General features: G+C 39.5%; 1 long non-coding RNA gene and 1 other non-coding gene across 2 annotated transcripts; both read right to left on the bottom strand.

The window, feature by feature from the left end:
* Nucleotides 1-3,443: 3,443 nt before the first annotated feature.
* LOC132317121 (uncharacterized) lies at nt 3,444-4,792 on the bottom strand. The gene is made up of 3 exons (XR_009484012.1): nt 4,327-4,792; nt 4,167-4,250; nt 3,444-3,724 (listed from the first exon to the last, which is right to left on the bottom strand). It is a non-coding gene; the product is annotated as an uncharacterized LOC132317121 (long non-coding RNA).
* LOC132317169 (small nucleolar RNA SNORA26) lies at nt 4,395-4,512 on the bottom strand. The gene has a single exon (XR_009484022.1). It is a non-coding gene; the product is annotated as a small nucleolar RNA SNORA26 (small nucleolar RNA).
* Nucleotides 4,793-13,344: the final 8,552 nt, after the last annotated feature.

The following is a 13,344-nucleotide window of genomic DNA, read 5'->3' as shown; positions in this document are numbered from 1 at the left end:
AAAACTAGTTAATAAAAACCTGTGATGGTGTAAGCCAACTAGTTAGCCCTTGACTATTCTCCGGCAAACATGGCTATTTTTTGTCCATCAGACTTCACTTTTCCAGTGAGTAATAAAAGGGAAAATTGCAATGTTATAACTTCATTTAGAGGACAGCATTCATACAAACCAGCTCTCTCTTAGTGAGCTGCACAGCCGCAAGTATACAGTCCCACAGGGTGGTAGTCAGGGTGAATGAGCTAATTCACAACAATAAAGTTATCAGATTTAGGCTTACTTCGTATTCCTAGACTAACACTAATCCCTTTGTTTTGCTTCACTACTTTAACATGTTATGTCATAAAATTAATTAGGTGAATGATGCCTTAACTGACATATTTATATTCCAAAAAAACCTGAAGATAGAATAGAAACAAGTCAAAGTTAATTCATGAGATTTCTTATTATAACTACTCATGAGAAGTCATAGAACAGAGTACTCTCAAGTGACTTATCTTTCCAACCAGTTTCTTCAAAATGAGCCTTCAGCATAGAGTAATTGCCCCAACTGAGTGATATCAAATACAGTCAAACGTAAAAAGTCGTAAGCCTTAAAAACACATGAAATAATTTGATACTTCTTTAGTTTAAAATACAAAATTTAGTATTTAGTTTAAAATACAAACTCTACTTTGATTCTGTATTAAACCAGTTCTACTGAAAAAGCTCTTTGCATTTTTAAAGAATAGTGCCTTAAGATTGCCTAGTTACCTGAAGAACAAGGTAGGTGAAACGTTAAGTATTCACCGTAGAGTCTCAAGTCTACTTTTTTCATTCTTGCTCTCTCTCCGGATGTACTAAAACCAGTAAACTGAATCCATTTATGCTGTGTGAAACCAGAATAGTAGATCATGTTTAGAATGGAGACCGTCTCTCTTCATCAGCCCTTCTGACCAGATGTGTCAGAAGGACAGAACAGCAGAATGGACTTTACATGCACCATCATCACTTAGCGATTTCATTAATAGCTACAGCGAATTAGGACTTGACTAACACCACAATTTTGTTGGGAAACTTATGTAACATACTGCCAGCATACAGTATAAGTGTGTAAGCCACTAATGTGAAACACTTCTGCAACAGAAAGACTGATAGGAAACAAAACTTCAGCTGTCAGCAATGGAAAAAAGCATTTTTATATTGAACTTCTTGAAATTTAAGGCAAATTTCTCCCTTTAAGAAAGGGAAAAAAGGAGGAAAGCAATAAGCAATGAAACTACTTGAAAGTACCAGTTAAAAAGGGTGCAGTAAAGCTAAACAGATAGAATGTTGCTTAAAAGACAAGTTTTAATCAGTGTTATGGGCAAGTCAAAACACACAAAAATGATAGCACTTTTAAACTGTGAATGTGCTCCAGAGTCAATTTGTATCTTTCCATAACTGCAAGTCATGCCAAAACAAAGAAAAGTAAAAATTAATAACCCAGTTTAAATCTGCACCATACTGAAGCAGCAGAAATGCTTAAGGACCAATATGATAAGAGAGTATTAAAATCTCTTCAAATTGATCAGAAGCAGGCAGTCTGCAAAAGCCCAAGAAATTAATAAGTATGAAAGGAGCCTTTGAGAATTTGAAGGCTGCATCACAAAGGCCAAATGAATGATTTGTCTGTGACAGAGACTACTTTCCCAAGGCTTTTAAAAACTAGGGGTGAATGAATGAGGACCTGCCTGAAACATTTTAGAACAAATTTGTGAATCAGGACCAAGTCATTAGGATTTAACAGTACTTTTTATCACCAACTGCAGAGCATGAAGTTGTAGAGTAGTGATGCCTCAAAAAACTAAATGAACAAGTCTCTGAAGGAGTCAGCACCTATGCACAAAGGATGACTCAAAGGAACACTTTATTTTTGAAAAGTCTTCAGATAGGTCCTTTAAGGGCATGATAGTTACCATGAAATAGAAGGGACCTTTAGTGTACTCCTAGGCCATTAATTCAGAAAGGAGAGGAACAAATAGCTTGTTTTCATAAGTGAAAAGATTTCAAAGGTCTGTTTTCAGCATCAATTGATGTGAAAAAAGCAGAATACTCAAAGCTAACGATGACTGCAGACTCCAAAAGATCTTGATTCTTACAAGATCCTTGTGGACAGAAAAACAGATGGAATTTAATGCCATTTATTGCACGACTAATGAATCTGGGAAGGAAACCTCCAACCCTAATTCTAAGATAGCTTCTACTCCCCTTTGGAAAGTTCTGGAAGAAAGCTCACTGAAAACATCAGCCCAAGCTAGCAAATGGAAACAAGCTTACTAGTTAAGGAAAACAGGAGACAGCATTTAGAAATTATCTATGCTGAGTACCACCAACTAGTGTTGAACCTAGAAGCAAGATTAAGAAAACCTCTACAGGGCAGCATGGATCAGATATGAAACCAGTCACAAAGGCAAGACTGAATAGACTAAAACTTAATCCTTCAGCATGACTGCAGAGGACAGAGATTATAAAATAACTGAGAAGGCTTGTAGGAAAATGATTGTTTCTCATAACAGGAACCAGACAGTTGTCAGACAGGTTTAATATAGAGAAAGTACTTTTGTATGCCCTACCTATTTAGTTTTAGCTTTCACAAGTCCAGAGGAAAAGAAACACTTAGGTAAGCCTACAAAAAGCAGGCTACAAATATAATATATCACTACTCACCCCATTTAGCAGATTTTTAAGCAAAGATAACAACTGGAAACACCTCCTGGGTAGATGGAGGTTAAATCTGACCAAGTATACATTAAGACAAAGTTTGGTCCTAAACCCACACTAACTCACTTTCCTGTGTAGGCTGTGGGGAGTTACTTCTAACTGTATTTTATATTTGTGTTTGTGCATTCCAAGGAAGCATTGGCTATTAATAAGACACATGTAAATCACTTCATGTTAAGACCTACTATTGAGGAATAAGTTTTTAACATTTACTTAGACATAAGCAACTGAAAAGCACATATAAGCTTTCAGTTGCTCAACAATATTGATCTTGTTCTTCAAGATCTTCACACTGGTTGTTTTTTAACACAGAATATTGCAATATTTTCATTTTTGTTTATTTGAAATAGGCAGCTAATGGGATTCTTGCTAAGGATGTAATAGTACTTGTTCTTTAACATTTGAAACAATCTTTTAACTAGTTGGAGAACATGAAAATAACACATACAGCCTAATGAAATAACTTAGAAGTTGGCTAGTTGATCTTAAAGTGTTTCTGCATTCTAAAAAACTTCAGAAAATCATGACTAGACATTCAAAATAAAAGATTAAGAGGGACATTTTCAATTGATTTGTAAATTAAAGATTAAATTTGCACATGGCAACAGAATGTTTCTGCATGACAATATAAAAGTATTCACATTCATGAAACAAAGCCTTCATACAGGAAGTGCCTAGATGAGAAAACTTCAGAACACACAAACTTCTGGTAGCATTCTCATGTTTTATTTCAAGTAATCCACAGAGAGAAATAAATTACAGCAGCTTTTGTTGAGAAACCTTGGTTTCAAACGATGAGGTTCCTGTATAAACATGATCATTGAAGATGTGTAGTTTTAGCTGTTGCTTCTCTCAATTTCTCACGAAAATACATTACAGGTGACAACTGGAGTCATCTAGTACGAATTCATAAATCAGCCCCTCATCGAATCATAAGCAGATGTTTAATGTAAGTTCCAACCCCTTGCACATGCTCGTTCACTCCCTGTAAAAGAAGTTTTATTTAATTTGCAGTCAGTGTCGCACACACAAGAGAGGTAACTGGCCTAAGGTTGAGCTGTATGAACATGCTACATGACACCAACCCTTAAGTCAGAGCCATTTCTCAATACAAATTTCTTCACTTGCACAGGACAGGATTTTCCTTTTCCATATCATTAGTATGGATTCCATTCTAGAAGACCAGCCAGATTAAACTGTTTCAACAACTATTGTGACTATAAGCTTTCCTCAGATTTTTTCCAATTTAGATTTGTTAGAACTTTATATAGATTTAACCAATTTCCACACAGATTTCCACTAGACCAAACTAATGGTTTTCTTTTTTTTCTTCCTTTTAGTTTTCAGGTAGGGAACAATTTAAACTTCTTTAGATAGAGAAGACAATCCAACCACTAATATCTGCTAATCCTTTTTACACTACATACCTGGAAACCACTCAATTTACAAGGAACTCTTTTCACTCCATATATTTCACATTGCTTCATGAAGCATCAACACACTCGAGAAACCTGGAAAATAAGATTTACATGAAACTGATATTAAGACTCAGATAACATGATAATCAGATGACAGTTCAAAACCTACCTTCAAAAAGCTATTTTGAATGCAATAGAGTTGATTTGGTAACTTCCCGAAGTTCAGTAGTTTCATGAATGTGTTCCTCTCAGCATGATCCAAAGAAGAGTTTCAACCTCACCTCTGGGTTTGAGAGAGAACTTTTATACCCCTCTGTGTTGGCCACTTAAGACACTGCCAGACTTAAGAGGGCAAAGCATAAAAGGGGCGTCGGTTATAGCACCAATTTTTTTCCTTATTAACTGAGAAGATCTGAACTTACCATTTACTACAATTTACTTAAAATTTGTGAATTATCAAAAAGTAAGATTTAAAACAATCTGCAGTTGTCATTATGCTAGAGCACACTTACCTTCTAGCAGAAGGTGTTATTCGTTCCTAAGAAGTCCTCAGCATTGCTTCTAATTTAGGTGTGATAATCCATGTCAGAATATTTCAAACATTAAGTTGCTAAGTGGGACCCCTAAAGAGCACAAAAAAGGACAAAAAGTATTAAATCATATTATATATTTATATATTATATAATAATCCTACAAAGTTGCAGTCATTTAAGTAAAGTTCCTTATCAAATCAAGTCCTAGAGCAAAATGTTATTTTTATATTTTATATTACTCTAGACTTGGAGTAAATGGTTCAAGCTGTTTAAAAGATTTTTTTAATGAGCCCGTTTAAACCACAAAGAACACCTTTTTAACATCTTTTAAAATATACTGATAATCAGAAACAATGGAAAGTTTATTAACATACTAGAAGAGTGGGCTGAAAGCCTATGCAGTCAGTGACTTTTCTTTGTTTGAAAAGTTAAGTCCATTCGAACTTAAGTGCCTACCAGCATTCAGTACCCTAAACACTGCAGGTTATAACTGTAGTTTTCTTGATGCAGCCTGTAAAAAAAGAAACCACTACACTGAATCAGATTTAAGGTCTTTGCAGCACAACACCTGTAATTTAGAAAAGAACAGAAGGGTACAGATGTACACAAGTACTTTCTCTCACGGTGATGCAGACCAGTACCCTCAGGTATACGTTTGTCTAAGTGGTACAGTCTCAGGATTCAAAGCCCTCCGTTTCTGAAGCCAAAAGCCTTATTAACCAGCCCTAGGCTGTGAGACATGCGATGAAGTCAGTGTGCCCCCTTACCTACAGGCGTTCAAAGGCAGGACTCCAGATCCCCCGCACTTCCCACTGGTGAGGCCTACTGTGCTTTGCCTCCTGCCCACGCCGGGAGCAGCCGAGCCCGGCAGGCCAGCGGACAAAGCCTTCGGGGGCATTTGCCGGTACCTTGGGGCACTTTCTGCCACCTTCCTCCCCGCCGGGCGGCCGCCGTGAGGGTGCGTGCGGCCCACGCCACACACTGCGGAAGGAGAGAGAAGTCATCCCAAAGCAGCGAGGGGGGCCGGGGAGGGGGGGGAGGAAGGGAGTGGGACCGCTTGTGCCTCACGACAGGATGCAGGGCGGAGGGAACGGCTCCGCACTGGGTTTCTGTGAGGGAAAGGTGCTCTATCCCCCTGTGTTGACTCCTCGGACCACCGCCAGGCTCCGAGAGGGCAAGATGTGAAGGGAAGACCCGAGTAGGTCCCACCCCATCCCTCCCTCAACCCCACACGCCATCCATTAAAAGCCCAGGGCTCCTTGTGGGAGCTGCTACAGCCGCCTTACCACAGCGACGGGCGGCAGGAAAAGAGGGAGAGCGGCGCCTCCCGGGGCCTTAAATACCATCCCGCCGCTCCCGCGAGACCCCGCGCGGCGCCCGCCGCCGTTGGAGGGGGCGGGGGCAGGGGAAGCCAGCGGGAAGGGTGTCGTCGTCTATTGGTACAGCTGGCGCACGTGACCCCTCCCGAGGAGGGAGGGGCGGGGGCGGTAGAGGGCGTGTGCGGGGCCTGTGGCGGTTGACCCGTGCACCGGAGCTCCGAGAGACTGCTGCGGAGAGGCCGCCGTGCTGCGCCTCCCCTCCCGCGCTCCCCCGCGGGGAAGCGGCGTGGGGCTGCCCCTGGAACAGGGGGACGGGCAGTGCCCCCCCGGCCGCTGCGGTCGGGGATGAGGGGACGGCCCTCTGCCTCAGTGAGAAGCGCCCCGTTGCTCGGTCGTGCTCCCTGCGGCCCTCAGTCAGGGCCGGGTCGCGTTCCCGCGGCCTGGGTCATGACGGAGCTCTTGTCTTCGTTGGGACATAATTGTTGAACTCTGTCCAGGCCGAACTCTAGGGGCCCGGAGGTCTTTAACTTAAAGAAACAAAAGCGTCTTTGGTGTGAAGTAGCAGCTGTGTAGCAGTTCTGAGGAACTAAATACTGCTGATCTCTGTCTAAACTCCCGCCTGAGCCCTGCTTTAGGAGGCTTAGGATCTGTCTGTAAGGATAGTGAAGTAAGCCTCAAGCCTGCGCTAATACCCTCGCTGACGTTACAGCACATGCAGCTCGCTCTAGAGCACGCCTGGGCTGCAGTTCACAGCGTGGCACGGTGGAACCAGGCCTGTCGTCCTGCGAGTTAGCACACAACGTGGATGCAAAACACAGCTGTTGTTCTACCTCAGCTAAGACGTGCTGCCTAACTGGAGATACTAAGAGGTTTTTAGGGTGAGTACAAGCAGATTAGCATAAACTGGGAACTAATAATTTGTAGCACAGACTTTGAATCTTGCCCAGCAAAGCTAATAGGTAGGAACCCTAACATCTTGGTTCCCGGGGAGTTCTGAATTCAATGGAAGTCCCTGCTTCACAAGGAGGTGGATATATTGCTGATAATTCAGAGCTTCCTGTGTCAGTGAGAAACTGTATGTCCTGTCTCATACTGAGTTGCTACCAGCACAGCAGCACCTGTAAATGTGTGGAAAAAACAGGTTGGCCAGCTACCCCCCCAGAGTTTTCTGAACCCTGCATTTAAATTAGCCTCAGCAGATCTAAACCAATCTGATGCAGCGGGAAGCAAACAATCACATAGTTGCAATGAAGGGATAGGACTAGAAATTGTTTCTCATAGCTTCTAGTTACCTCTTCTGTCTAATTCTTGATACTTGCTTAAAACATTGTTGCAGTTGTAATCCCCTGCTAGTATGTTTATTGCGAGTACATCAGGATTCAAATGCCTTCTCAGGGCTCTAGCTAAGTTACTCTCTGGATATGAATCTGTGAGGCACGAAGCTTCAGGTTATTTCAAGTGGAGTTCTCTGCCACAAGCATTTTCTACAGTTAGACATATAAGTCAGATCAGTCCTTTCTTGTAATGTAGCCAAAAAGATGAAGTGGTATCCAACCTTTACATTTTTACTGCCTGTGCCAGTGGGATATATATCAAGCACAGTTTCTTCTTTACCAGTACAGAATGTAATCTGGCACCTCTGTTAGCACAGCAAACCAGTGATCAGTACACATCCCAGATGAGCTTTTAATCATTCAGATAAAATCCTAGTCCTTTTTCTTCCCCTGCGCAAGCTTTCTTCTGACTTCCCCATACAACCTTTGCATTCTTTGTTTTCTCTCTGGCTCCATGAAACTTACTTTCTTGTCTGATAGTGGCACAACTTCAAGAGGACGAATGCAGAGGCCACCTGCCCTGTCTGTCCCTTCCCAAACCTTCCCTATAGAATAAATTACTTGTCCTAGCAAGTGTCAGATGTGGGTTTGAGCCTCTTTACGTGCAGGAACAGTTCTCCTGTTTCCTGGGCAAGTGCTGTAATTGTTGAGTTACTACCCACAAGACTGCAGGCAGACCTGCCCTTTCTATGTTTTGTTGGAGGGAATGGGCTGCCTCTAACTTTTATCTGAGCAAACTTCTCAACTGGACACTGAGTGTACCTACAAGCCTGGGTATCTTGGGGACTTGTGGGAAAGACCACACTACTGGTGGATCTAAGTTCGGCTTAATTTTGAGATGGATCACAAATCACTAACCAGGAGAGATGCAGGTCTGGTCATGAGCAGAATTTGCAGGAACTTGAGTTATCATGGGAGCTTGACTAGTAAACATGAAAATATTTAGGGGGGGGGGGGGGGGCGCTATGGACAGTTTTTACAAGAACCACACTTAAGAATCAGATACTTAACGTGCTACCTTTGTTCCACGCTGGTTACCTCATGGTGAAGAAGAGCCTTGGCTTCTTTTCAGTGTGAGAGGATAGCAGTTTCTACACATGCCCAGGAAAAACTGTCAGGCACCTGGTCAACCATGCCAGTAGATGTTGTTAGGTCTGTACATTAAGGCACTTCCACTTTAGGTAGTCACAGAGAAGAATATCTGAAGGTCTGCATTTTGAAGTCAGCTAAGTGACAGCTGGGTGCCTTAGTTATTTTGTGGATTAAGTGTTGAGCTTTTTAAGGAGTCTGTGGTGATCTGAACTCAATTGTTCAAATCTTGAAGAGTGGTGCTTTAATCAGCCAAGTCTCTCTTTGTGGGATGCATGAATTTAATGTCGAAGTCAGTGGTCTGATACCTCTCTCAGCTGAAAGACTTTTGAAAAACATTTGTTTAAAAACATCATGTTGGATTCACCACAATGCACAATTTTCAGTAATGTTTCATTTCAATTTCACTGTCTTTCTCCATACTGATATGAAGGAAAACCAAGCAAGTAAAATCTTGATGTGATCATCAGTCTTTGCAGATGGATGACAGTATGCATCTGCATTAAATAATTGGCAGGTTTGGGACCTTACGATGTAGCAGCTTTTTTTTTTTTTTTTTTCCTTGATTAAAACTTTGAGATGCTAATGTAATAAAAAAGTAATTTGATTAATTTATGCCACAACTTACATAAAATGAAAAGGCTATTTTAAATTCATGCTGAAAATAGACTAAATGCCACTTACAGCCTGTCTGCTGTCAAAATATCCTTTGTGTTTTATCCTCAGAGTGTGTATTAGTTAAAATTAAAGCCTGTAGAATAGAAGAAAAATAATAAATAAAATCGTGGGAGAAGAAGAGGAGGGCAAGCCAGAATTGTTATTTCCTTTCCAGAGGCAGAAATAGCAATACATTTCTGTTAGAAACTTAAGTTTTCTGTTATTTTTGCTCAGTGAGTCTCTTCTGGTTTGATAAATTACTTTCATGGCTAAAAATTTTGCTTATCTCTTTCTAGCCAGTATGTATGATTAGAATTTAAATAGTATCCTTCCAATGAAAGCACATTTTGTATAGTTAAGAAAAATGCCAGTAAAGTTTGCTCATGAACTTCCTTGCTGAATAAAGTACCTGATAAAGAGGCCATTATTTAAGCTTCTACCTTGTGGAAATGTGGGAATATTTTCAGTTGAGTAGTGAGTATCAGGGAAGATTAATATATTAGGTAAACTGATGAAGCAATATACAGAAGTTCTTTTACTGTCACTGTTCAAAGCTCATAATACAATTTTTTTGAAACACAATTAAGCAGAAGGAAAAAGGCAAGAGTAAGATTATGAGGTAATCATACCTCTAGGTCATTATCGAGCATCAAACTGACTGTAAAGGCCTAAACAGCCTCTTCATAGAATAGACTGTTTAATGGTTATCACTGTAGAACTATTAGCCCCTTTTATCTACTCAGTCAGCTTTTGGTGTATTTGACATCAGTGTATTTGCACCTATCTTATTCTGCTGTCTTTAGGCTTTTAAATGTGATGTCTGGCAAAAAAAAATTAAGTCAGATGCTGTAAATGTGTTTTGTTTTCTTCTGTAAAATAGCAGTTTCTAAGAAAAAGAAAGAGATGATATTCCCTCTCTGCCAACTAGCAGAATGTTTACATTAGCAAAGATAGGCAAGATTCAGGGATGAATTTAACGCAAAGCTTTATTTTCTGTGCTTCATATTTGGTAGGTGACAGTATGACTTGTTAGGATTCTAAAGATAAAGTTTTATTGTATTTTAAATCAAGAGAAATAACTTCTCAGATAATTTGAAAATGTTGGGTAGGGGTTGCTTTGAAGCTGGCAGTCTGAAAAAAGAATAGTGATTCCAAAGTTGGGCGTTGGTTTTTTTTGTAGACTAAGGCCCTCCCAGGAGACTCCCCACACTTTCTGTGGATTGCCATGAATCTTTCATGGACTACAACTCACTCTTACCATTAGAATTTTGGGTGTAAATAAAGCAGCTTCTGCAGACCTGCTATGAGCCATGCACTACAGCCTCAGTCCGTGGACTGCAAGTTGGCATTTGGCATTGTACTAAAGCTCCCAATCTGTTCTGCAGTGGGGGCCAAACTTCATGGAAAAACCTTAGTCCTCATGCTTGTGTCTACATATTTGCCATTCTGTTAAAGACATTGATATTTTTTGTAGAACATAATTTCATGTAAGATACAAAACATAAAAAAAATTCGTAAATTTCTAAACATATGTTGTCAGCACTGAAAGTATTTTGGATATCTGAATTCTCTTTTAATTCTTATTATGTATTCTCCCACCTTCCAGAAAACCTGAGTATTATTTTAAATGCCTTTTCCATTAAAATGCCCTTTTAATTGCCTGGAAATGTATCCTGAATTTGATTCTGTTCCAAACACTTGTTCAGCAAAACTGACTGATGATTACCCATTTCTGGACCAGATTTTATTACAAGAAAAACATAAATGAATCCTCTGTGGAATTTTCCAAGATTTCTGGAGAAGAAATGCAGTATCTTCTTTGTAGCACAGAGTGAGCAGACATCCTAGTCCCAGCTTTGCTACTAACTTTCCTGTGTAACTTTGGACAAGTTGCTACATTTCTGCTGCCTGTTTTCTTGCTTTGTAAAAGGAGCTAACACTAACTTACCACCCAATAATCTGACAAGTCTGAGTGAATGTTTGCAAAGTACTCTGAGAACGTCTGATGGAAAATGTTATGAAAGTCCAAGCCTCTGCTAGCCAAAGAGGATATTTACAATAGGTTCTTATTTTATGTAGTGAAATAAAAATGTTCAAGTGTATAACCAGATGAGACCAAGACTGATCTAAAATTAAATGCAGGCGGCATTTTTTGACCTTTCAACAGAAATTATATAAGCACTCAGGTTATAAATAGTCCTTTGTTTTCCTTCTCTTTGTCTAACACTCAGAAGAAACACAGGGTTAGTTGTTTGTTATTAAGAGATAGACCAATGCTTTAGAGTGGAAACAATTGTTCACTGTTCTATATTTATACAGTTCCTATAATGTCTGTAACTAGCACTTGTTGCTTTTCTTAGCACTTTTTTATCTTCAAAAAGCTACTGAAATAAATCTTCTAGTCCTGAAAATTACAACACCAGAAGAAAACCAAAACAGTTACCAGCCCATTTCAAGTGTGAAAGTTTCTTTCCTCTTTCCTGGTTTGATATGTGACTGAATAGCAAAAAAAAAAAAAAAAATAGTGTTAGACTACTGTTAAACTGGTACATAAACACTTGGATATTATTTCCTATTTTTATTATGAATCCTCAGACATAACACATGAAATGTGTCCACACTTAAAGTATTTTTTTTAAAGTTAAGGATTACAACACTGAATTCTTCACAGAATTATGTGTATGTATGTATGTGCATATTTCCAAATAGGCTTATTTTCAACAGTAGTAATTTCCTTGAACCACCAACAAATGCTTAACTAATAGCAATTTAATTTTGTGTTAAAAAGTTTAACAAACAGAAACCACCTGAAACCTTACCCTGAAGTCAAGTAATTGACATCAGTGAGAAAGCAAAAGTATGAAAATACCTTACCTCTTTCTTACTTTTTTGTCTTCCTACTTTGTACGATTTCTCTGGGGTTCCTATTACGGGAATAATGTCCTTGACATTAAAATATGTGTGAGGTAAATGGCTCTATTAGTTACCATGTTTTGTTTGTTTAAATTTTTAATTGCCTTTCAAACCCATTCATTTGCTTCATAACTTTTCACTGAGAGCAAGTACGATTCTCTACAGTAAATTGGAATAAATGGCCTGCAGTGAAGAGTACACAGTTAGGCTTCTGGAATAAAAGGAATCTGAGTTTAAAAAACTGCTCTAGTGCAGTACCGTCAGTCTCTATAGGCTACTTAGAAATGCACTGGAGATCAGTTGGGCCTTGATTGCTTCAGAACTAAGGCTGGGGGTGGCTAGTCCTGAAATGACACCTCTGCTTAACTCCCATTTCCCTTGGTTATGTTGAGAAACTCTGTGATATTACGTATAATCCAGTCCTCAGAGTTTAAGCAAATTAAACACTTGGGATCAAATTCACACATAATGTAAGACCGTGAACTTAATAGAATTACACCAAGGATTATTTTTTTCTCAGTGTTACATTATTTGAAGGCTCTTTTACGTAGCGATTTGTGGATTTGTGAAGCAGTTTAGTAGCCTTGATGACTTCAGTCCATAAATGTCCAAAAATCTTTCTCCATCCTGTATTTCAAATGTCTGCAATGATTTAATATAACTAATCCAGCTTACCGAGGAAAGAAAGTTCTGTCTCTGTGACAACTCCATTTTGAGTTTCTTTGCTGAAACTGTCAACAGGATACCAACTAATGCCTAATTTGATATTGTTTTTATAAAGCAGGCACTTGTCCGCAATGAGCTGGATTGAGGCCACTTACCTAACAGTATTCTCAGGGTAAGAATTTATCTTTAGATGCTACTGCTGATGCCAGATTTTTATTAATAATCATAGAACTTCTCTTGAAATAAAAAAAAATGCTGACTTCAGAATGTTTCCTGTAAATAAAGCCTGTGGGACCAGGCTCAATAGACTGAAATTATTATATTCTAGCATCATGAAGTAAAAAGCGTAGCCAAGCACAAGCGTGCCATACTTCCAAGGTGCTGTTAGGAGCAGAGGTGCCAGCAGAATTCTTAGCAGTTCTCTGTCTTCATTTAAATGATTTCCTCAGCATAACAAAGGAACAACAAACAGGCCTTAAGCTTCTGCTGAAAAAAGCAACATCTGCTGAGGAAAAGGGGAATTCTAAGATGAGGCATTGCCCTAGTGGAACTCCGTTGTTGCTTCTCTCAGAGATTTGCTGTGTGGCCTCAAGTTAGCTATTTAACAACCTTGTGCCTATTATCATGTGTGTAAATTTAATACATTCATCCTGCTCTACCTTGGAGAAAGGCATGG

The sequence above is a fragment of the Gavia stellata genome, chromosome 5 (genome assembly GCF_030936135.1).
Source record: "Gavia stellata isolate bGavSte3 chromosome 5, bGavSte3.hap2, whole genome shotgun sequence".
Lineage (NCBI taxonomy): Eukaryota > Metazoa > Chordata > Aves > Gaviiformes > Gaviidae > Gavia > Gavia stellata.
Note: the sequence above shows the minus strand (reverse complement) of the source record. Positions and strands in the feature narration are given on the sequence as shown.